Source organism: Ursus arctos, unplaced genomic scaffold (genome assembly GCF_023065955.2).
Source record: "Ursus arctos isolate Adak ecotype North America unplaced genomic scaffold, UrsArc2.0 scaffold_1, whole genome shotgun sequence".
NCBI lineage: Eukaryota > Metazoa > Chordata > Mammalia > Carnivora > Ursidae > Ursus > Ursus arctos.
In genome coordinates this window covers 103707271-103733200 of record NW_026622763.1, presented here as the reverse complement: position 1 = coordinate 103733200, position 25930 = coordinate 103707271, and the positions used below count along the sequence as shown (strand labels likewise).

Genomic DNA, 25930 nt, shown 5'->3' with positions numbered 1-25930 from the left:
ATGATTCACAGTTGAAACATATATATCCTATGATATCATTTCTTTTCTTATGCAACTTTCCCCCCCCCCCTGGAGTTAATAACTGCCTTGTTTTTTCTAGTTTCCTTGTACCTGTCAATAATTTGTCTTCAAACTCTGCCAGAACCCTGTATGGAGAAACATACTGATAACCTCTCAGGTCCATGTTTTTCTTGGTGGGTTCTCCGCACTCCAGTCCTCATGCTTTTTACCTGCATTGTTTATTTTCCCCCTTGATTCACTGTTGCCATTCTGGGCCTCTTTCTACCATCATCTTGGGAATACTTTCTTCTCTCTCCTGTGATGGACTTCTGCTTTCTAGACCCTTCTCCTTTGTTTTGGTGGAACACATCCTGCAGTGGTTTTCTAACAAAGAATCCTGGGAAATAAAACACGTTCACACACCTGAAAATGTCTTTATTCTCTCCCCAAACCTGACTGGCTTGGTATGAAATCGATTCCCCTTAGAGGTTTGAAGGCATCACTCCACTTTCTTTTCAATTCTAGAGCTGCTGTTTTGAAACTGAATGCTGTTTCAGTTCCTGACTCCTTGTTCGTGGCCTGCATTTTCTCTCTGAATATTTTAGGACCTTCTCTCTCTTCCTGGGCTCTAAATTTCCCAGTGGTGGGCTTTGGCATGGATCTATTTTTACTCATTTGTGCTGAGAACTTGCAAAAAAAAAAAAAAAAAGCCTTCAATTTGGAAACTCAGATCTGTTAGTCCTTGGAAAACTTGTATCGGTTTTTAAAAAATAATAATTTCCTTTCTTTCACTTTCCTTTTTTTAATCCCATACAACAACAATTGGACTTCTTAGGCTGTTGTACCTCTTTGACTAAATTTCTAATTTTCTTCTTTATTTTCTCTTATTTCCTCTGTCTTTGTTGCTATCTACTCTCCAGGAGACTGTTTCAACTTTATTGCAACTGGTGAATGGACCATCTGGAGAAAAAGGAAGAGGAGCTATGGTGGCTTTGATCATCAGGAAGAATGGGGCCGCCGTCTCCTGATGTGGAGGCAACTCCAGGAGGATCAGCGGGGCGGGCAGACGGTTTAGGACACGTCAAGGTGCAAGTGCCAGCAGACACTCAGGTCGTCCCGCAGAGAGGATGGTCAGGTAGGTGAGTCTAAGTTTTCAGGGAAACTTAAGGTAAATGTAAAAACGGATATATTTTTTAAAAAAATACAGTGTTTTACGACCTCCTTTTTTTTTTTTTTTTTTACCTTAACAATGTATTGTGAACTAATTTCTCCTCATTGTTGGCTCTTTGGATTCAGCTGGGAATTTTTTGTTGCCACCTGGGAAAATCTTGTTTGTTTGTGTGACTGATGGTTCCTCCTCTCCCCACCTCTAACCAGGGACTGTTTAGTGCCATCTCTCTGTGGGTTTGGGAGCTTGGGTGATACTAAGACGGGAGAAAGAAAGAAAGAAAGAAAGAAAGAAAGAAAGAAAGAAAGAAAGAAAGAGAGAGAGAGAGAGAGAGAGAGAGAGAAAGAAAGAGAGAGAGAGAGAGAGAGAAAGAGAGAGAGAGAGAGAGAGAAAGAAAGAAAGAAAGAAAGAAAGAAAGAAAGAAAGAAAGAAAGAAAGAGAGGCAAAAGCAAAGCGAGGGTCCTGGGTTCTAGACAGGTTTTGCTTCCCAGGCCAAGGAGCATATGCCAGGAACTCGGTAAGTGTTCCAGCAGATGGTGATCACCCCCAGGGTGCCTAAGGGGGCTCCAGTGCACCTGCTACTGACGGGACAGATGAGCTGGCCTCTGGTTAGCACTGTAAGGTCCCTAACTGACAGGGGAAGCCCATGTGTGTTGTGTGTGTGTCTACATGTGTGCATGGGTGCACATGCCAGAAGGTGTCTACACTCCCAGGCCCACCCCGCATCTGAGATTGTATCACTTTTGATTCAGGCCAGGAGAACTCCCTACTAGAGCCCAGTAAAAGCCTGAGGGCAGCCTGACTCTTCAAGCCTCATCCACACTCAAGGGATGCCTTTCTGGGCTCCTGGTGGCTTGGCCCAGCCTGTCCTTTGCCCTTCTTTACCTCTCCTTTCAACTCCCACCACCTCTTCTTGGCTCCAGAGAACCATCAGGGGCTAAGGAGAGAGAAGATTCCAGTCCAGAGAAGAGAATAAAAGGGAAACATATATATTCTTGGTTATGGGGGAGCCCACTGCACTGGGGTCTCTGTCTTTAGAACAAGGCAGAGGTCCACTTGCTAAGCAAACGAAGAGCGTGGAAGACTGGAGAGCATAGTATTTCCAGCTCCCAAACTGAGCTTTGATCAGGGCAGGGCTGAGCTGGAGTGGGGAGGGGCGGGGCGGCTGTGCCAACCTTCCGAACTGGTCCACATGTGCAGTGATCTCTGCAAGGTGGCTCAGCTGAGAGTGAGCAGGCTGGAAAGACAGAAAGCTGTTTTCAGAAAATGAACCAGAGAAGAGCAGATGCCCGCGTTCTGCTGTTGCCATCACTGTGTCTTGTCTGCATAACATATTCCCGAAAGATGTTTAAAATGCTTTAGGAATCATGTTTCATCAACATCTCTTGACGGTAGGTGGGTGGTAAGGAGGCGGCGAGGCAGCTTGTTCTGCGAAGATGCTTTATTTCAAGTGGGGAGTGAAATCTGGACCACGGGGGGAGGGGGTTGTGCAGACCAGGGGTTGTTCAAGTGGGTTCGCCATGAAGGAAAACACCAAAGTGAGGGTCGCCATGATTCATTCATTCCCTCGGCAAGCATCCACTGGGGTGATCCCCCTGCCGGCCTCTGTTTCAGGGGCTGTGAGAACAACGCTGAGGAAAGGTGGCCATTTGAGATTAAAAGAAGACGTTCTGAAGGCGAAGAAACAGGTTATATTAGTAATGTTGATACAGAAAAGAATCAAGGCAAAAGATACCATGAACATCCATAGTAACTGTGACATATCAAAGGTACAGATCTGAAAAATACTTTCGATTACCAAATGGGGAAGTAGGAGATTTTTTTCAAAATTTAATTTAGCTTTTTGAATAGATAATAAACTTGTGGTTTAAATATCCAAAAGATACAAAAAATTCTGGTCTGAAAAGTCTTGCTGCCCACCCCACGGATACACGCATTTCTCCCGCACTTTGTGGGTACTTCGATTAATTTCCTGCTTATCTTGCTAGTGTTTCTTTATGAACATTTGAGGATATGTGCATATATAGTAGTATTTTCCCCCTTTCTTACATAAATGATGGCAGACTTTATACAGCAGGCATATTACTTTTCTAAGCTATGTAACAAGTTACTGAGAACTCGGTGGCTTAACACAATGCGTGTTTATTACCTCAGTGCCTGTGGGTCAGGAGCAAGGGTGCTGCTTACCTGGTTCTCCACACAGGGTCTCCAAGGTGGCAGTCAACATGTTGGCCGGGCTGGACTCTCATCGCAGGCTCAACTAGAGAAAGATCTGCTTCCAATCCCCCTCAAGTCGTTGGCTGACTTCCTGTCCTCACAGCTATGAATCATGGCACTTTGCTTCTCCAAATCCAGTGGAAGAATCTCTGTTCTCAAAAACGGCTTCTTCTAAGGGCTTTCATTTGATTAGGTTGAGATCTCCCAGGATCAGCTCCCCTTTGATTCACTCAGAACCAACTGATTCGGATCTCAATTACATTTGCAGAACTCCTTCACCCTTTGCCATATTCCATTGGCTAAGAAGCAAGTCAGGCTCTGCACCTGAGGGGACTAGATTGTGTAAGGGTTTAGGGCATGGGAGATCACCTTAGGACATATCTGCTATACTAGGAGTTGGCAAGATACGGTCCCCAGACCAAATCCAGCCTGCTGCCTGTATTGTAAATAAAGTTTTATTGCAACACAGCCACGTGCATTAGTTTACATACTGTCCGTGACGACTTTCTTGCTAACATGGTTGAGTTGCGTGGTTGTGACCAAGCGTACCTGTGGTCTACAAGTCTAAAATATTTACTGGCTGGCTCTTTACAGAAAAACACCATGCACTCTTCTGCACCATCCTTTTTCTCCTTACCATTAAAAGCCGGTGTTTTTCCTGAGCCAGTGAACACAGGTCTTCATCCTTTTTTATAGCTTTGTCGTCCCAGTGTTCCACTCGTATGGACACGCCACAGTTTACATGACCCGTCCGTGACTGCGGCACCCAGCGGCTTCCAGTCTTTTGTTAGACGTGATCTTGGAAGTAGGAAACTTAGAAATTCTGACTTAATGAAGTCATATACATTCATTTCTCTTTTTATAATGCTTTCACTAAAGTTTTTTTTTTGGTATTAAAATATTTATTTTTATTTTTTATTTTTATTTTTTTTTAAGATTTTATTTATTCGACAGAGATAGAGACAGCCAGCGAGAGAGGGAACACAAGCAGGGGGAGTGGGAGAGGAAGAAGCAGGCTCATAGCGGAAGAGCCCGATGTGGGGCTCAATCCCATAACGCCGGGATCACGCCCTGAGCCGAAGGCAGACGCTCAACCGCTGTGCCACCCAGGCGCCCCTAAATATTTATTTTTTTTCTAAGGCTGTAATATAAAATCATACAAAGTTCAAAACTTTAGAATAAAAAGTGTGGGGCATTTATGGGAAGATCGTGTTGAAGCAACTTACCCCTGATACCCTTTTCTCAGTCTCCCAATTCATCTATCAACTGCCTTTCCTGAGCCCAGCAGAGGCAGAGGCCACAAGGTATAAGGCAGTCCTGAGGGCTGTGGGAGGCTGGAGGCTGGCCCTCTCTCGGCAGACCCTGGATTGAGGCTTGGGCTCAACAAGGCCAGCTCACAGCGAGCCCTAAACCCATTTGGAAGGGTGGAACTAGGCACCCTGGAGCTATGCCCCACACCCGAGGACCCACTGGTCTCCCCGGCCCTGGGGAGCCTTAGGGAAGCTGATCCAGTGAGCCCAGTGGCCCACCTCTGAGGCTGAGTCAGGAGATGGGAGCCAGTGCCCAGGGACCTGAGCACTGTGAAGTGCGCACCGTGAGCTTGTGGTGCCCCTACTTCCTTGGGGGCTACCCACCCCCCGAGGTGCCCCAGCAGCAAGGCAGGACTTCAAGGGTGAAGAGAACTGCAAGTAAACAAGAAAGACAACAAGGAATGTACGGATCCCAGCAGGCTGGGAGAGGAAGAAAAAAAGCCATCAACCAGCCAGAAAAAGTCCTGCTACAGAAGACAGATGGCAGCTTGATTAAAAACCAGGAAGAACACTTAAGAGATTCAATTATAGCATGGACCAGAACTGAAGAATTATTTTTGAATTAAAAAAAATTAAGTACCCATCTTCAAAGAGATGATGTCCTCCAATTAGACACAAATGAGAGGTCTGGAAGGTGAAGTGGAAGGCATATCTCAAAACCCGGAGAAACACGTAGGGATAAAAATCATAAGGGAAAATAAGAGAAGAAACCTGTATGCTTGACCCATGACAGTTGATGTACAAATGAGAGAGTAACCTTGGAGGAGAGGCCTTATCTGTGCAGATGCTGGAAAAAACACCCCACGTTGTAGATGGCTTGCGTCCGTACATGGCAATGGTCATCTGAGTCCCGGGGGGGAGGACTCATGGAAAGACACAGTCACAGACCTGTAGATTGATAATATTTCTGCCCTCCATGGGTGAGCAGAAAATCCTAGAAGCTTCCCACGAGGACTTGAAAGAAAATGGGCCTGCTGTCAGATTTTTCACTCACACCACTGGCAGATAGAAGATGGCAGAACAAAACGTATGAAGTATTGAGAAGTGGGTGCCAAGCAGAGCCTGCTGGATTAGCAGAGTGGTTTGTCAGTTTGAAAATCCCGATTGGGATTGGATTAGGCTGGGCGGGTGAGGAGACCCTCTCCCTGCCTTAGAAGTGAAAGGAAATGGGGGTTTCGCCCCCCCCCCGGGCTGATGTGTGTCTCAGTGATAGAGTTTGAAGCAATGATATATTTGGGGTGTACTTACACTAAAAACATTATTATTATGCTTTGTTCATCTAAAATTCCAATTTACTTGGGCATCCTGTATTTCTTTCGGTTAATAATTAATCGTTTTTTCTGAATCTGACAACTCTATTGGCTGATACCGTAAGGGATTTTTCAGCGCTCCCACAGTTAGGAAGAGAGATAGGGAAGTATTACCAGCAGATTTCTGCATATGACTAACTGGCCAGCACGAGGCCCCATGGCCACACCGAGCTGAAAACAAGCTGGGACATCAGTCGTATAGCACTTATGGCATCTATAGAAAAGACAGATGGGGTAGAAGAGGCTGGAAATGGGGTCCAAGCAGCTAACACACCTACACTGCTCTCCAGGGCCACTGCATACAGAGTCCAGGTTGCAGTAAACCCTGGGGCACATCATTTTTATTGCAGTCGATGTGAAAGCCTCCCGGGGAGGGGTGATCATTCAGTTTACTATTCCTGAGTATCAAACTTTCGTGTAGTAGCTTAAAACAACAACATGAATTATTGCTCACAAGGCTATGGGTCGGCTGGGTGGTCCTGGGCCTGCCTGGGCTCCCTCGGGCATCTGAGGTTGGCTGCAGCAGCCAAGGGGTTCTGCGTCTGGGGGCTGACCAGCTAGCATCTGGGGTGCTTTGGTCCTTCTGCATGTGGCCTTTCCCCAGGGCTCCGGAGCCAGATTCCGAAGAGAACCATTGTAAAGAGAATTTCAACGGCAAGGGAAAGCATCTTTTTTTTTTTTTCCCTCTTTTTCGCTTCTCATGCGTCAAAGATCTACTGACCTCTGGTCACCATGTGTCCATTACTGCTCTGGGATCTGTGAATAGCACAAGGCTGGATGGAGAGACAACACTGCCTGCCCCCAGGATGAGATTAGAGATGGTACTCTAGATTCTTCTGAGCAGGCTCATGATGCTCCCCATCTAGGTAAAATTGACCCCTCGCTTTTGTTCATTGAGGTTTTTAATTGAAAATAGAGCACACACACAGAAAAGTGCACCTATATCATGAGAGGGCGGCCTGACACGTTTCCACGAAGTGATCACACCAGTGTTGTGGGCTCACAGGTGGAGCTACAGGGCAACGCCACCGCCCTGGGGCCCTGGAGTCTCCTTCCAGGCATTCCCCTCCCAGCAGCCCTTGCTCTTCTCACTCTACCACCACATACTGGCTTTGTCTGTTTTTGGGTTTTATGCAGGTGGTTGATTGATCTCATTTCCTAGTATCTGCGAGACTCATACGTATAGTTGCATATCGCTCTAGTTCATTTGTATTGATTATCATACTAGAATGTCATTCTGGGGACATGCCACACTTCCTGCTTCATTCTACTCTTGAGAAATATTTGGGTTGCTTCTGGTGTGGACCTACCACGAATAATATTATTATGAACATATTTATACATATCTTTTTTGGTCTATATTTGTACCAAATCGGTTGGTTATATATGTACAAGAAGAATGACTGTGTCATAGACAATGCATAATTCGATTATAGTAGATACCGCTAAAGAGATTTCCAAAGACTGCGCTCCCACCCGTGTCCCAGTAGAGAACCCCGGCCCCGCATTTCATGAGAGTTCCAGTGGCTGCTCCTTCTTGCCCACAATTGTATTTGCCCATCTTTAATTTTTGATGGGGTACACTGCTATATCTTAATTTCCATTTTTCTGATGACTGAGGGTGTTGGGCACATTTTCATATGCTTGTCGGGCACTTTATATCTTCTGTGAAGTTAAATTCAGTCTTCTGCCCCGTTTTCTGTTGGGCTGTCTGCTTTTTCCTTTTTCAAATTGTTTTGAAGTCTTCCCTAACTGTTCTAGACTTGCATTCTCTTTCAGACATGTGGACTGTAAATGTTTTGTCCGTTCTGTGGCTTGAATTTTCTCTCCTTCACTCTTGTCTTTGTTGACCAGAAGTTCTTAATTTTCACCTAATCTAATTTGTATTATTTTTCCTGGTATGTTTAATACTAATTGTGTCCCGCTAAAGAAGCTTGCTGTTCAAGGTGGTGAAGATACTCATAGATTCTCTTCAATTGTCTTCTAGAAACTTTTTAAACCTTTCACGTTTATACCTATAATCCAACTGGACTTGATTTTCATCCAAGACGTAAATAGGAAGCAAGATCCATTTTTTAAAATGTAGATACTTAACTGATCATTTATGGAAAAGATCATCCTTTCTCCATCGCTCTGAAATGTACCCTTTCTCATAAATAAAAAGGCTTTGTGTGGTCTGTTTTTGAATTCCTTATTCTATTCTATTCACCTATTAGTCTTTGTGTCTTACTTCCCATAACATTATAACAAGTCTTAATATCTGGTAATTTAAATGTCAACTTTTTTTTTTTTTAAGTAGGCTCCATGTGGAGCCCAACACAGGGCTTGACCTCATGACCTTGAGTTCAAGACCTGGGCTGAGATCAAGACTTAGACCCTTAACCGACTGAGTCACCCAGGCACCCCATCAACTTTGTTCTTTTAGATTGTCTTTGCTGCTCTCGAGGCCTTTGCATGGCATACAAATTATAGAGATAGTTTTTTGTTTTAGTTTTCATAGAAAAAAACTTTCTGGGATTTTTAATCAGCATTCTATTGAATGGATAGATACATTTGAAAAGAATGAACATCTCTCAATGTTGAGTCTTGCACACTATGAAGGTGGTGTAGTTTTCACTTAGTTTTATGTTTACTTTTTCTCAATCGCGTTCTGTGACTTTCTATGTAGAAGGCTTGTGGTCTTTTGATTTATTCCTTAGGTATGTAATGTTTTTTTTTTTTTTTTAAAGATTTTATTTATTTATTCGACGGAGATAGAGACAGCCAGTGAGAGAGGGAACACAAGCAGGGGGAGTGGGAGAGGAAGAAGCAGGCTCCCAGCGGAGGAGCCTGATGTGGGGCTCGATCCCAGAACGCCGGGATCACGCCCTGAGCCGAAGGCAGACGCTTAACCGCTGTGCTACCCAGGCGCCCCTAGGTATGTAATGTTTTTGATGCTGTCACAAATGGAGTTGCTATTCTGTGTAATATTTCACATCTTTTGCAGTTGTCCCATAGTTCTTGGATATTCTGTTCTACCTTTTTCATTCCTTTTTCTCTCCCATTTCAGTTCTGAAGGTTTCCATTGACGTATCGTCTGGCTCACTGATTCCTTCCTTGGTCATGTCTAGTCTGGTGATGAGCCCATCGAAAGCATTCTTCATTGTGTTTTTGATTTCTAGCATTTCCTTTGGGATTCTATTATTAGAGTTGCCATCTCTCTGCTCACATACCTATCTGCTCCTGCATGTTGTTCTCCATTTCCATGAAAACTCTTAGCATCTTAATCATAGTTATTTTAAATTCCTGATCTGATAATTCCAAAATCTCCGCCATATCAGAGTTTGGTTCTGACACATGCTTTGTCTCCTCCAACTGTATGTTTTGCTTTTAGCACACCTTGTAATTTTTTTTGTTGTTGGAAGCCTAACATTACGTGTTAGGCAAATGAAATACAGGCCTTCAGTGTGAGGTTTCTGTTTACCTGGCGATGTGGCAGGCCATGTTTACGGTTTGCTGTAGCTATGATGTCAGAGGCTAGAATTTCTTCTAGTGTCCTCATTTGTATCTCCCTGTTGTCTTCGGGTTTTCCTAGAGACTCCTTAAATGGCAGTAAGGTGGGCAGTACCTTTAGGTCACACCGCCCCATTCTTACCTAGGAGCCCTATTGATGTGGAGATGCAGTGGGTGGGGGGTTCTGTGGTGCTGAGATTAGCAGTTTTTTAGAGTCTGAGTTGGGCATTTACCCTCCCCCAGGCCAGTGAGGTCTTGGTAAAACCCAAGTTGGGCTCTGGTAAAACAGAGCCTTGAGGGCAGCAGTTAAGGAGAATGGAATACTCTGGGCATATTTCAAGATGGAGACTTCGTCCCTCTTCTTGCTGGAAGCGGGAGGGTGTCTCCCCAGGGAGAGCCTGGTACCGCTTCTGGAGGTGAGACTTGGAGTAGGAAGGGGGCCCTCTAAAACTGCCCCCTGCCCAGCCCCGGAGTTCTGAACTCTCCAGCTTGTCCGCACTGAGCCGCCAGCAAGTCATCCATGACAGTTTAAATCAGTCCTACCGGTTATGGCTCTGTCCCCGGCCCCTGTGTCTGCCCCCCGTGTCTCTGCTTTTCAGGGCAGCAGGTGGCCCTGTGACCTCGATTCTCTGCCGGATGTAAGAACTGTTGATTTCCAGTTTCTTCAGCATTTTTCTTGTTGTGAGGATGAGAACGAAGACTTCCCAGCTCTTTATAATTTGGACCGAAACCGGAGGCTCTCTAGGCAAAGTATAGGTGTGGGCGGCGGCGTGCAATTTCATCGATGCTTGAGTGGCCGACCAATCTTGGATTGCCAAAATAAACTTGGCTCTGTCGTGGTGTGTTATCCTATTTTTATGTGATAGAATTCAATCTGCTCATATTTCATTTAGGATTCTGGTCTCTGTTCCTGGGGGAAATGGGCTGGTAATTTTTCTTTCTTGCCTTGTCCTTGTTACATTTCCGTATCAAACATATGCGTGATTTACGCTTTCTCGTTTTCTTGGTGAACATTTTGAGGGTTTATGATGTTTTAGTTTTTCAAATAAAAAATGTGTTTTTATGTTGACTTGTCCATCGAATATTTGTGTTTTAAGTCATTATTTCTGACTTTAATTGTTCTCCTTCTACTTATTTTGAGCTTAATTTGTTCTTACTTCTTGAAATAGATATTTAGAACACTTATTTTTTTAGTATATACATCTGGCGTTTCAGATGTCCCTGTAAATACACCATAATGTGGATCCCATAAAGTTTGACATCATATTTTTATTATAATGTACTTCAAACTATTTTCTAAACTTCATTGAGATTTCTTCTTGACACAGGATATTTAGACATGAATGGATTAATTTCCGAATATTGGGGATTTCCTAGTTTTTTTTTTTTTTTTTTAATGAATTGATTTCTGACTTTATTCGACTGTGGTCAGAGAACATGAAAAATTCCAAAACTGAAATTCGTCAAAGCTTGCCTATAGCCTAGCATATGGACGATTTTGGTAAGTGTTTTAGATGGATGATTCTCAAAATATTTGGTCTCCAGATCCTTTCTTTCACATTCTTAAAAATTACTGAAGTCCCCAAAGAGCTTTTGTGAATAGGGGTTGTATCTATATTGATATTTACCATTTAAAACCTGTGAAACTTTTACATTTATTCATAATTTATTTAAAACATATTTTTTATTAAAAATTTCTGTCTTCAAAACCAAAAATATTTAGTGACAAAACTGACATTATTTTACATTTTTTTTCAAACCTCTTTGATGTCTGCCTTAGTGAATGACAGCTGGACTCTTCTATCTGCTTCTGTATTCAGTCCGTGTCGATATGTTGTTGTGATTTAAGCGTGTGAAGAAAATTGATCTCCACACAGATATGCAATTGGAAAAGAGAGACGTGTCGTACTTAGCCTTTTCAGACCATTGTGCTTATTGAATTCTTCACCAAAGCTCAACAGATTGTAGTGCTGGGAATCTGGGCAAGTCTTAAAGCTTTCAGACAGATAATCGTAGACATTGATGTTGTCCTTCTCAAGGGGTAGTTTGGTGTGCTATAAGCTACTCTTTCCAGGCTGGAAGCTCTTCCCCACCCCCTGCCCCCTGCCGCCCTGGTCCTCTCCACCTCCCTGCCACCCAGGGCAGTTGCAGTTCACAGGGTGCTGGCTTATTTGCCCTCACTTCTCACTTTGCCCTTGTGTAGGATACAAGGTCTTCAGGGCAGAGAGGGAGTCCTATTTGTCATTTACATTCTTATGACCCTGAACAGAATTTTAGCACGTAGTAAACCTTCAACCAATGTTTCATGAGTGAAGAAATAGTTGAATAAACACAGTCACTCAGACAAATTGGCAATGTGAGACCTGTTTTGAGAATGGGTCTATTTTGCGTCAAGGAGAGGAAGGACGTGAACTATGGTTCACTGAGCACTTATTACGTGTCAGAACATCTTCAAGATACTCTTGCCTACTGGGATTTAATCTGATAAATGGAGAGGCTGGAGGCCGTGAAGAAGATGGCCAGGAGGTCTTGTAGTGATGGGACAATGTCATTGGATCAAATTCAGCAAGAGAGGGGCCCCTGGGCGGCTCAGTCAGTTAAGTGTCTGACTCTAGATCTCAGCTCAGGTCTTGATCTCCGGGTCCTGAGTTCAGGCCCCAGGCTAAGCGTGGAGCCTACTTTAAAAAAAAAAAAAAAAAAAAAAAAACAACTCAGGGCACCTGGGTGGCTCAGTTGGCAATAGAGTCCCATCATAGCTTTTTAACCTACAGCCCACTCTGCTTTTCTAGGAAAACAGTGATTTTTTTTTTCTAGCTGCAACTGTGAGCACTTGGTAAAGAAAAAGAAGATTGACATGCATCTACCCACCGTAATAAAGCATTTACACCTGTTACTTGAATCTCATTAGAACTACTGTATTCACCTCCTAGGGCCGCCAGAACAAAGTACCCCAAACCGGGCTGCTTAAACAACTACATTATTGTCTCACAGATCTGGAAGCCAGAAGTCCAAGATCAAGGTATCAGCCAGGCTGTTTCCTCCGGAGACTGTGAGGGACCACCTGTTCCTCTCACCTCTTTTGGTGGTTTGCCAGAAATCCTTGGCATCGTCCCAGTTTCTGGTTCCTCTTCCTATGGTGTGGTCCCTGTGCACAGTCTATCTTCCACGTTCCCCTTCTTATAAGAATACCAGTCCTACTGGGTTAGGAGTCCATCCAACTCCAGTGTGACCTTCTTTTAACTTAACTAATTATACCTGTCATAACCCTTGTTCCAAATAAATTCACATTCTGAGGTACTGGGGGTTAGAACTTCAACATTTGAGTTTTGTGGGAGGGGGTCACAATTCAACCATTAGCACCTACCCAGTATTCCATCTCCCATCCTCCCCTGCATGTGTGCCTGTGTGTGTGTGTATAAATTTCATTCATTTCCCTATCATGCACAGGTGGGGACACTGGGAATCTGGAAAGAACAATCCCCAACGGGGTCCCTGCCCTCAGAGTGCTTGCATTTTATCAGGGAATGTAGACAACAAACCGCTAAAAAGATGAAAGATGATTTCATCTAGAAATTTGTGTGTCCCGAAGAGAATAGGATAAGCTAATTGGTTTGAGTCTGGAGGGGGTGGTATTGTACTAATTTAGAGGGCTTGATCTGGGGGGGCCCTCTGAGGAGCCAAGGAGATGAGGTGAGGGTCCAAGGGAAGAGTGCTCCAGCAGACGGCACTGCCCAGTCAAAGGCCCTGTGGCAGGACCAGCTCCATCTCTATGAGGAGGAGGCTGTGGTCAGATTCTGTAGGATCCTAGGGGCCATGGCCGACTTTTGCATTTTATTCTCATTGGATTAGGAAGCCCTTGGAGGGTTTTAAGCAGGGCATGCTGTGGTTTGCAATCAGGAATATTTTCTGAAGTGTCCTTGAGTGTCTCCTTACAGAACTGAGACAGAAGCCAGCACACAAGAAGGTTGGAGGGCTTCTTTTAGGTCATAAGCTTTTAGGGGCAGACTTTGACTAAAATAGACATCTCTAAATCCTCCCGCTGTCAACCAGAAGGCAGGGATCTGTCTTTCTCCCCACCTGGGGTTCTGGGAGGGAACTTGGTAATATATGCAAAGTCCTGTGGGCTTTCTATATGCAGAGAAGTACGGCTGTATTATCTACATTCATTTCCCATCGAAAACTTTCTGACTGGGAGACAATGAATTTCTAACACAGCCTTTCCTTCCGCACCCTGAACTGGCTTCCTGCAGACAGATGGGTCACACGTAGAAAATGGGCTCGCATCAAACAGAAAAGCTCTTCCACTCCATCAGACGGCTGGCGCATCAGGAGTCCGCGGTGGCTGCATCTGCAATCTGGAAACTTCGGGATGTATGACGCCGAAAACACGCACCTTTTGCTCTGAATCACCCTTCAACGTGCTCAACCCGCATCATGGGGTGACGTGAAGACTTGCTGGCTTGTGGCTTCCGAGCACGAAGATTCGTAACTGCGTGGGTTGGTTGTTCCTTTGCACCTTCCGGAAGACGGGGACAGCCATCTTTGATATGATTCTCATGCGGGATGGCCTGGGGACACCAAAGCAGGGTCTCTGGCTAGTGTAAAGAGAAGACGTCCCGGAACCAAACACACTGCGACCCTGACAACACGCTAGTGTAGGCGGGAGAGTCGGTCCCTGCCTCCCTTCCATACCGCTAGTGTGTGCTGGGCACACCTGCCTCACGTGCCGAGGAAGAGGTCCGAAGTTCTCGATGACCCTTGATTGCAGAGGAACAGCCCCCAACTGAAAGAGAACAGGAGCCACAGATAAAATTGTGAATGTTCTACTAGCCACATTAAAAAGGTAAAAAAAAATGCAAAATTGATTTCAGTAATATATTTTATTTAACCTAATATAACCAAAAGATGATCATTTCAATAAGCGATCAATAGAAACCATTATTAATGAGATAGTTTACATTCCATTTCAACCATGTCTTTCGAATAAAGTATGTATTTTACACTCACGGCACGGCCCATGCACATTTCAAGGGTCAAGAACCACACGTGGCTGGGGGTTTCTGGACGGCCCTTCAGGGAGTGAGCTGTCTGGCTCCCATTGCCCTTTGTGCTGAGCTCCTAAGAGGAAGGCTGAATAGGAACTTGCCAGCGTGATGCTGCTCTGCTCTCAGATCCCTCCTCCTCGGGAAGCCCTCTCTTCCTGCCCCTCAGTCGTGGGGTTCTGGTGAGAACTGGCAGCTAGAGTACCCGCCCACCTGGTCTCAGGGATTAGGCTAGAGATGGGCTCTTGACCTCAGCGGCCCAGGTAGAGTCCTTCCCTGTGGTTTGAAAAAAAAAAACTGCAACAGGAGAGAAGCCTTTATCTTTGCTGGTCAGGAGGTGGGAAGGCTGTAAGGCTTCCATGGGGTAGAGCGCTTGGAGGTGTAAGATTGACTTCTGTGGCCAGCCAACCAGAGGGAATGAGGCAGGTTCAGAGAGGAAACTGTGTGTGTGTGTGTGTGTGTGTGTGTGTGTGTGTGTGTGTGTGTGTGTGTGTTTGAGAGAGAGAGAGACAGAGAGACAGAGAGAGACAGAGAGGGAGAGACAGAGAGGGGGACAGACAGAAATGGAGAGACAGAGAGGGGGAGAAACAGAGGGGGAGAGACAGAGAGAGAGAGACACAGAGAGAGAGAGTCAGAGAGAGAGAGAGAGACGGAGAGACAGAGAGGGAGAGACAAAGAGAGAGAGGGACAGACACACAGAGAGAGACAGAGAGAGAAACAGAAAGACAGAGAATCACCTGAATGCAGGTAGCAGTTACTGGCCTCACTCTGTCCTATGCACGGGTTTAGGAGTAATGCATTTTCCTTTTCCGCTTAAGTTATTTAGAGTTGGTTTTTGTCCCTTGCAGAATCTTGGCATATACATACTTAGTTTTTAAAAGTTCTACAAGATTAGGCTGCTTGTGTGTCAGTTTGTCAGGGTCCTGCATTTTGAGGAGCACAGCGGTCTCTCCCAAATCCCCAGCCTTCTGTCTAAAGCCGTGGGGCTCCGAGAAATAAACATAATTTTCACAGTAGATTGAAAACACAGTGCTAGTGCTGCCTGGTATTCGATTAATGTCTGCGTTAAGAGAAAACTAACCTACTTAAAAATGACAAATGGATCCTGGGATTTGTCTGCTCCATACCCTGTTTTCAGTGAGATGGAAGGTCCTTCATTAGAGCCCCAGCCCTTTCCTGAGCCGCGGCTGTCTTTTAGCCAAATGGTAAGTGTTTTTGTGGAGTGTTTATTTGCTTAATCAAGCCCTCTCTAAACCCAATGGTTTTGTGCTTGAGAGAATTTTGGCTTCTAAGTTTTATTAAAAAAGAAATAAACATGTCACTTTAAGTATAATGGTTGGAGCCGTAAGAGCAAATCACATTGTTCTCATTCTTCCTTTTGGATCCTTTTAACTCAATCTTTTTAAAAGAGCTTCCAGTCAGCGTCCTGTTGATGAGATGTTTTTTGCGATAGAGTTTCTGTTACCAGGAGGCAGTAAATTTTAAGTCAGTACTCTTTTATACCCATCTAGGCAATGCTTAGCTACATAAACCCCCATTTTCCTTGTGCTATTGTATCCAAGGATCCAGAAAATTGTATATGGCAGTGTTCAGAAGATTGTTACCCAGTCTGCTCTCTGGAACTTCCAAATCCTATTTAGCTGTTCAATTCTCCTTGCCTTGGATCATTTGAGAGCCTGGTTTCACCCTGAAGCCTGCTGCTTACATCACTTTATGAACTCAAGTGTTATATAACCCAGTTTGCTTGGCAGGGCGTCGGAGGGGGGACTGGGCAGAATAAAACCAAGGGTATCAGCAACACAAAAAATCAAAGCAACGGTTTTTAATGAGAGTCTTCAGTGACATTTGGAAGTCCCTGTGCCAGAGTGTCTTTCTTCTTTGGCCCGGGATGAGAGAGCTCTTGTGTTGATGGTATCATGACCATGAACACTGAGACAGGTTTCCTGCTCCTAGTCCCATGGTCACTGGATGGTGATGGGACCTGGCTTTGTAGAGCCTCCCATCATGGCCGCAGATGCCAACGCTCTCCTTGTAACTGCTGCTGACACAGTCTGAGGTCACTGGTTCTGATGCCCCCTCCCAGGACCCTGGATGCCCTTGGAGGCGAGGAGGACGCCTTAGAGTTACACTCGGGCTTTCTGCTTAGGAGCTGTCCCACCCAACCCTATTGGCTCTCAGCACAGATGCCCCTTAACACGGGGACTTAGCCTGCACAGGGGACCACCTCCTGTTTTCCCAATTCTGTGACATCAAGTCAGTGACTTGGGAAAGCAGATGCTCTGGAAATCTCTTTCCCCCCGCGGAAGAGCCCGCTTGAGGAGGGTCTTTGGAAGACCTTGGTAAGAGTCTTCGTCTGCCTGTCCCCAAGTTCACGCAACGGCGTCTGTTCATACTCTAGAAATGATCCCCAAAGTGTCCTGTCATTGCTGCTGCAAGGAGCTGCCTCTGCCCTGTGCAGAGCTCCATTTTCCATGGTGCACTGGGGGCTGGTGTGCAAACTGGGATGCTCAGGGGAATTGGAATCATGGAATCCCATGGAAGCACCTCCACTCACTTCAGCACAGAGGCTGCACCACGACTCACTCCCCAGAGTTGGGCTCTGATCTCCTCTGCCTCCCCTCTCAGGTGAAAGGGGTTTGCACCATTCACAAGAAGTCACGTTCATGTTTGGGCTTCTCAAATCACCAGGAACATTCCCCTCATTTTTGGGCCAAGTTATTTTTCTTTCCACTTCTATCTTCTGCTCCAGTTTTGCCCTCCAGAATCATAACAAACCAAAAGCACACTCCTCTTCCCAACTTGGAGAAGACCATCTCATCCCCAGACTGTCCCTTTTTGGCCCAGATGTCCCAAATTTCTTCTATTGGTTCTCAACAACTGTGTTTCCACTCTCACTTGTCTCTGGGAAAATTATGGACACGCCCAAGTTGCAAGTGCATCGGACTCTTGTGAATACTTTCTGGGACTTGAGTGTTAAGGCTGGTCTGTCCTGCACGGAGTGGGGCAAGGTCATCTGTCGCTTTCTGCATGCCTAACGCATCTGCCACTGGGGTGACTTGGCATTGTAGGAACTTCCTGGAGCTTCCCCACCAGTTCCACAGAGGAACCGAGTTAGCCTCTCAAGCCCTTGCCTCCAAGTCTCCCTGTGGTTTCTGCACATTGGGTCTGAATTTGTTATCACTCTAACCCCCCCACCCTACCCCCACATGGCACTTCCCTCCACTGCTGCTTCCTATCCTTTGTGTAAGTGAAGGCATGGAGCTCAGCTCCTTGTTCTTGATTGGTACAACCTTCTGTTGGGGTGCCTGGCCACCTGGGTGCCGGGACTTCTGTTTGGAAAATGCCTGACCATTCTCACTGACCTGGGCTCCAGCCCTCCCTCTGGTTTTCTCTCTCACTTTCTCCTCTGCTGTTATTGTTCCTCACAGCAAACCCCAAACCCTTCCTCCCTTTTAATTTGCACAGCAGTTAGGCTTCTTCTGGCTTTGTCCCCCCCAAAATAGGCTCTGGTCCTCTCTTTGCAGACCGGAGACTCATCAGTGCCCTCCGCTGCGCAGTGGGGTATCCCTTTCAAATGAATACAATGGGGTATCCCTTTCTCGAGAGTTGCTCCTCTCCCTTCCTCACCAATGTCTCCAAGAAGTGGTGGAAGATTTAGTTCCATCACTGCATGCCTTATGTGCTTGATTCCCAGCCTCTAAGAGCCAGAAAAGGCTGCATTTACCAGGTTAGGTTTGGTTTCAAACAACACGTGTCTCCTTCCATTAGGATTGTTAATGTAATCAACATGGGAGTTCCTGGAGTCATTTCCTCTTCTCCAAGTCTCTGGAACATTTTAAGGAGCTTCATTGGTCCCCAGCACCGCTAAGATGTCAGAGAGGGCCTTTTGGCTCTTGTCGTTTATGGGGAATGATCATTTTTCTCGGGAGCATCCTTTGTCACTTCTACCCATGGCCAGGAGTGATGCCTACGGGGTTTAATATTTATGCTCTTTGTCGAGGCTCCGGGAGCACTGTGTTGGGAGAATTAAATTCTCAATTGCTTAAGGACCACTGTCATTTGAAATCATTCTTTTGGACTCTAGGGCTCAATCTTGGATTCTCCAGGTTCCTTTAAAACAACTTAGATTTGTGGTCCTCTCCTTCTTCACTCGTGAATCCAACCAGTATTTATTGAGCACCTGCTATGAAGCAGGAAGCTGGAAATGTACCAGAACACAGCAGGGAACGAAACAGGGAGTCTTTGGCATCGCTGAGTTTATAGCGTGGTGGGGAATACAGACACCAGAGCAAATTATCACAAGTGTAATGAGAGTTACAGCATGGAAATTTCAAACCACAATATCAGTTGTTCCATTTAAAGAACATGATATATCCTTTCTCTGCAAGTAAATTTTCAAGTTTTCATCTAGGACTCCAACGCACCTCACGATAGTTGTTTCTGGGTATTTCACGTTTATTGTTAGGATTACGTATGAAATTTTCCTCGTGTTACATTTTCTGCCAGGTTGTTATTGGTGTAAAACAAAGCTATTGATTTTTATAGATTTATTTCATAAACTGGACACTTTATTAAACTCTTTTATTGTGTTTTAAAATTTGGTAATATCTGTCCCTCCGAAAGCAGTTTCGCTGACCTCTGGATGATGTTCTTTCCAGAATTGCCTTCCAATCATGTTAAGAGTAAAAAACTGTTTGTTAACACTTTGCAGTTAATTCTGTTTCATTCCTTGGAGCAAGCTCACTTCTTAGGGGACATTTGTTCTAGTTTATCAGAATCATGCCCTCTTCTTGATCCTTTGTCCTCTTGTACATCTGGCCATCTCCCTCCTTTGCATTTTCACCCAGGGAGACCTTTGTTTGCCCAAACAGGGCTTTAAGGTAGCTGCTTAAAGAGATCAAATGTGTATGTATTTACATCTTTGTCTCTAGTAAAATGGAAGCTGGAGCTTGTGGGGGTTTGATGAACATGGAGTTTACCTCACGGCCTTTGTCTGACCGTGATTCCTGCCCCTTCTATGGAAGCAGCAACCGTGCTCATCTACTCCTGAACTCTCCATCTCCCTCCTGCTTCTCTGTAACCTCCTGATTCATCGCCACCTGACTTGGGAGGTAGTTCTCTGTTTGTGGCCTCTGATAAAATGTAAGCCTCATGATGAGGGAGTCTGACAGTCCATTTACTCCTGTATTCCCAGTGACTCAACCACTCTTGCCCCTTTCTGGGCTCTCAGTGAATATGTGTGAGATGAATGAATTCAAAACCCCTGAGGACTAGCTCTGAGCCAGTTACTGAGAGGGTCCTGGAGATAGACTGGAGGGCAATCGGAGGTGGGTTTTCCTCTCAAGATGTAGAGCTGATGCTGCGGGTTCCCGGCCAGGAAGTGCAGTGCGGGGTGGTGGTGGTGGGGGGAATTTCCTTCCCTGTGTGGGTGGGACATCCCCATCTCTGCCTCAGGGATGGTTAGGAGCCAACATGGAACCTGCTGGGGTAAGGAACCTGGGGCCCTTGCTGTGCTCAGTATGTCTGTCCCTGGATTATGTCCTTTATGGGATAAGCATTGACTTCTAATTAAATCTTAAAGAGTTCTTTCAATAAAATAAAATTTCTGATATACTAGAAGGCCTCGTGTCACGGTGCAGCATCTTGTTTCCTTTCTTCTTAGTGGCGCATAAAATAATGGTTCAACGTATAGCCTTTAGTATCTGAGATTGGATGAAACACATAACACATCACCATATGATAAATTCACAGACTTTAATGATCTCTTCCCTGTTTTTTTTTTTTTTTTTCCACATGCCCCTCTACCCCACTCTAGAACATTGGTCTAAGAAATAAGAGATCCATCCTTGGTCAAATGTAAATGAAGAGATCCATCCTTGGTCAAATTGCAAAAACGTAGATGTCCTCATTTCAGAGTGCATGTTTTTATATCTAGACTTATTTATTTGTCCTGATAGAAAACACAGGGTTTCTGGATCAGAGACAAACTTCTCTTTATTGGCCTGGCCATCTTTGTGCCAGGTCCCCAAGCTGCACCTCCTGCGGGGTGGTGTTGTGGGGTCCAGCTGTGTTGTGCATGGACAGGGTCTGCGATGCAGGCCAGGGACACCAGCGTTCGGAGTCTTGGAGCTCATAGGAGCTGCTGGCACAGCTGGTCCTCCCCCAACCAAGGCAGAAAGAGAGCTTCTGCTCTGGGGTGTGAACAAATGCTCTTTGTGGAGACAGGATCTCTAGGCTTCAATATCCTTTCGAATGTCAACACCTGTCTGCAGGGGAGAGAGAGCCCCCAGTGTCTTTAGCTTCCAACTGCTCCTTGTTATTCAGACATCCCTCCACCCAGGCTGCCACCACTCTGACCGCCTAGAAACATGAAAATAGTGGTTGTTTGCCAGCAATCATACTATTTTCACTTCCACCAGATTCCAAATAAGAGTCCTGCAGATTGGAGGAAGGGAAAAAGTTGAACTCTACCGCGTATTTGAGGCAGTGGGATGAAGAAAGTCAAGGTCACCAAAGGTCCATAATGGGCGGGAGCTCTTTATTTGTTCAGAGAATTTTATTACCATGCTGGTTGGGTGTAGGAGTGAACACCCTGAAAGGACTGAGTCTAGACTAAATTATGGGGCCAGAATCGGGTGTGGAATATCTTGGCTGCACTAGGAGGAGGAAGAGAGAGGTAGAAGCAGGAAGCAGTATAAAAACAAGATGGCGAAAGTCTTGTGTGGGGTGTGTGACTGTTCCTCAGACAAACAAAATCTTCAGCACGGGTTGAACAAAGATCACAGGACACGTAGTATGAATGGATTTCCTGTGCAAAACTGCTGAAGAGGCAAGGTTCTGTGTCCTCTATCTGTCAGCGTCGTAATGCCAACCCACGAGGCCACAGGAGCCCAGAGGAGAGAGAAGCGTGGGCTCTGGACACACTTGGACCTCGTGGTGGGGGCTCCAGCGGCCACTGGCTATGGATCTGGGGTCTGAGTTAAGTCTAGCCAAATCTTCCAGAAGTAGAGGGCCCAGGCAATGTGTGGTTTGCATTTAATAAGTCAATTTTTTATGGAATTGTAAGAAAGCAGGTTGATTTGTTTCATGCATTGTGGCACAACGTTTCTGGGTCCTATTTGTCAACAGACAGGGGCAGTGAGTCAGGGTTATGGATGCTGTTAGAGCCACTGGTCTTTCCCGGTTCAGGGACGCAGGTGATATCTCTGCATCCAGCCATCGTGCGTATTGATTCTATTCCTGAGGCAGGGCAAGGGCCAGGCAAGGGTCTCCTATTGGAAAAACAACTCAAAGCCTATTTTCTATGAATAATATCTCAGGAAAGCTTTTCTGTGTGTGCATCCGATTCGCCTTTATTTATTCACTCGTTACGTCCCCCAGTAGGCACGAGGCATAAATGACCCGTGTTCCAGTCCGCAAGTAGCTCACGCCTGGAGAAGGATCGTAGAATTCTGTGATACAATGAACCCGCGTAAGAGGCCAGTCCGCCCATGCTGATGCAGTAGTCATCACAGAGGTGCACACAGAGACCCACGGGAGCGCGGTCCTTTCTGCCTGGACCTGGGCAAGGTTCCACATGCAAGTGCTGTAGGTAGACCTGGAGGAGTGGGCTGGGTGATGTCTGCCAGCAGAAAAGGTGCAGGTTAGCCTTTCAGACTGGAGGAAAGCACAAGGCAGGTCAGGGTGCAAGCAAGGGCAAGGTGAGAGTTCACCTGGTGGGGGCCTGGGGGGATGGCAGCAACGTAAGTTGCCATGTCAGAAGACAAGACTGCTCTCACCATGATTTCTGCAGGATTTTATTATAAAGATTCGTAGCAGTGGTCTTGGGGCGCCTCGGTGGCTCAGTCGGTGAAGCATCTGCCTTTGGCTCAGGGGTCCTGGGATCGAGCACCGTGTTGGGCTCCGTGCTCAGCAGAGACTCTGCTTCTCCCTTTCCCTCTGTCCCCTCCCTGCTCATGCTTGCTCTCTCTTGCTCTCTCGCTCTCTCTCAAATAAATACATAAAATCTTAAAAAAAAATTACTAGCAGTGGTCTTTATGCTTAGGACTAAGGAGTGCATAACCCCACAGTTGACAAAGTGCCCCAGTGTGCGTGGTGGGGACAGGGACCATTCTGCTCTCCTGCATCCGGCACAGGGCATGACACGGACTCAGTGTTCAATGGATATTTATTGAGGGAAAACAAGTGACTCCTCTAGTAATCTGATTTCATGTATTCAGCATTTCTGACACGTGTGCTAGCCAAAGCAGTACCCTGGTACTATTTCTGTTCTTGACTATGATCTAAGGATTCATTATCGAGTCCCTGGTGCATATAAGGTAGGTTTCGGACTCTGGAGGTCACCTAATAATTGTACACATCTCAGTGAACAGGCAGATGTGAGAAGAATCAATGAAACGTGCTGAGCACAGACAACTTGAACATTGTCCAGTTATTCAATGGTTTTGTCATTTGCATCTGTGTTAGAGGGACAAAGACTTTTCCTGAAGCCTTACCTAAAAGCTGGCTGGCATGTGAAATTTCTTGCAGTTGAATGCATCCTTGAGCTGAATTTGAGATTCAGGACATAATGGATCGGTGGTCAGCTGTGCGCTGTTGCAGTGCTGGGCGTTCACCCAGGTGCCCTGAAGGGCTGCTCTCGGGACAGTCGATGACTGGCATCATTGGAGGTGCCTCCTTTAATGGCTGTTCCACAGAATCTATCCCACCTCTCATTAGAGAAATCTCTGGGGGGAAGGGGAAGGAGCTGAGGGATAAATCTGCTGGGGGTATTTCTAAGAGATAGATCTGCAAATAAAGATATGTATATTATGAGATATATATAAAATCATATATATGTACATCTCATGAGTAAGTGTGGTAGACAGTCACCCAACAGCTGTGATTCCAGGGCGACTGTCCCCTCCCTCCTCGTTCCAGAAAAAACAAGTATATTTACTTTGCTTGGCAATTCTCTCCCGTGCTTAAGCATTTTATTCTATAACCAGAGTTATTACCTAAAATGTAAATGCTTTCTGACCCTGTCATTTTACCCCAAGGCAAATGACAACAGTTGATATGGAAAGACATTCCTTGTGAGATGATTTAAAATAGAAAAACATGCGAAGTATCTACATACCCAGTAAGGAGAACCACATCACGGTGTATCACTGGAATACAGGCAGCAATTTTAAAATGTTCTGAATAACTGAACGTGTAGGAATATTTGTAACAGAATGTCACATGACATAAAGCAGCAAATAACATGACATTGTGCTTATGGGAGGATTGAAAATGACGTTAATGTGTGCACACACATACAGCTTGCTGCTTCTTTTTTTTTTTTTAAAGATTTTATTTATTTATTTGACAGAGAGAGAGAACACAGCAAGAGGAGGGGCAGAGGGAGAAGCACACCCCCGCTGAGCAGGGAGCCCAATGTGGGGCTCGATCCCAGAATCCTGAGTTCATGACCCAAGCCAAAGGCAGATGCTTCACCGACTAAGCCACCCAAGCATCCCTCGCTTGCTTCTAAGCCCACATCAAGATTGACCATGATACGGGTGGTGTCCTGCCCCCCAACTCCTTTGTGTCGGCTTGCCTGAGCAATTGGCAAGGCCGATGAGGGGGAAATTTGGGGAGGGGCCAGAGCAAGCGAAAATGTATGAGGTTACTTTCCCAAAGACAGATGACAAAGAACAAAAGAAATTAGAAAAGGGGACACTTCTCTCTGTCCTCAAGGACTATGGCTTGAGGTCCTTGGCTGAGTGAAGCCTCAGGAGAACACAGTTCCATGTGGCCCTTGGAGGGTTTGAGGTATTTTAGGGGCTGTCTGGTGAGGAAAGTGATGTCCTCCTAAGTGGCAGTAGCCATAGTGCTGAAGAATGTCCTCAATGCCCTTCATATCACAAGACGGCCAGAGTGAAAGAGCAGGGCTCTTCTCACGTGTGAGAACCCAAGATTAATTGGGGGTAGGATGGGAGAGTGTGAGGCTAATAAGCTTCTAGAGACTGAATGTGTGTGTCCCCCAAAATCCGTATATGGAAGCTTTCATCCCCCATGTGAGGATATTTGGAGCTTTGGAGGTACTTTGGTTGAGATAAGGCTGTGAGGATGGGGTCCCCATGATGGGATTCGTGGTCCTATAGGAAGAGACGTGAGATCCCCATCTCTCTATGAGTACACTCAGCAAGGAAAGGCCATGTAAGGACACAGCCAGGAAGAAGGCTCTCGCCAAGAACCCGACCACGCTGGCCCCTGACCTCAGACTTACCAGCCTCCCGAGCCTGGATGCTCTGTTACAGTAGCCCAAGTAAACTGAGGCATGAACCCGGAGGAGTCATCTTACCTCCTGAGTGCTCACATAGAAAAGGGACCCAGATATTCGACACACTTTCTTAGAAACATGGTTGGAAGGAAATGCACGAATGTGTAAAGAATGCTCATCTCTCCAGTGTGGGGCGACTGACTCTTATTCTCCTCCTTATACTTTTTGATATTTTTATGTTTTCTGAAAGTGAGCGTGTGTTTCTTTCATAACTGAAGGACAAAGGCCCACATGCATTCCCACCTTAAGGGTCTGGTGCCTGGTAGAGGTGTCCTTCTTGAAAGCAGGGGGATCCGTGTGGACAGAGGGGCCAGGCAGGAATTCTGCATGTAGGATTCAGCAGGTGCTCAATAAATGCTTGTCAGATTGAATTAAAGTGAAGCTACAGAAGGTGAGGCCAGGGAGAGTAAAGGCAAACTGGCTGCTTCATAATTTGGGGAAGAATCGGTTCACCTTCTTGCCCTTGAACCCTTTCCTAGCACTGCTGTAAAAATTTACACAAATTTCGTGGCTTAAAGCAACACAGATTTACTCTTGCGCTTCCGGAGGTGGGAAATTTATAATGGGTTGGCAGGGCTGTGCTCTTGCTGGAGGCTCTCGAGGAGAATTTATTTCCTTGTCTTTCCAGCTTCTAAGGCCACCTGCACTTCCTGGCTCACGGACCCTTGCTCCATGGTCAAGGTCAGTGGTGGAGTATCTTCTTCAAATCTCCCTCTCTTTCTGTCTCTCTCCATCTGTCACCTCTGCTTCTGTCCTCATATTGCTTTCTGACTCTCTTGCCTCCTTCTTATAAGGACCCTCGTGATGGTGTTGAGATACTCTCCCGATCCAAGGATCATCTCCCCAACTCAAGATCCTTGTACAATCCAGGATACAATCCAGGGTAATCTCGGCATCTCAAGATCCTTAACCTCATTACATCTGCAGAGTCCTCGTTGCCATGTAAGGCAACCTAGTCACAAGGTTCTGGGGATTAGGACGTTGACGTCCTGCCTACCACACCCCCTCATGTTGACCAACAGGATGCTGCTACCCAGTCGGAAAAAATAACATGATTATAGATAAAAATGTTTATAGACGGGCTT

General features: G+C 45.7%; 1 long non-coding RNA gene across 3 annotated transcripts in view; it reads left to right on the top strand.

The window, feature by feature from the left end:
* Positions 1 to 25930, top strand: part of LOC123000517 (uncharacterized) — a 205121-nt gene that overhangs the window by 98600 nt on the left and 80591 nt on the right. For 2 of the 3 annotated variants that reach the window (XR_006408537.3, XR_006408536.2), the window contains exon 2: positions 921 to 1135. This is a non-coding gene — a long non-coding RNA (uncharacterized LOC123000517). Of the gene's footprint in view, positions 1 to 920; positions 1136 to 13747; positions 17688 to 25930 lie in introns of those variants that run through there. The other variant, XR_006408538.3, reaches the window with a different exon arrangement.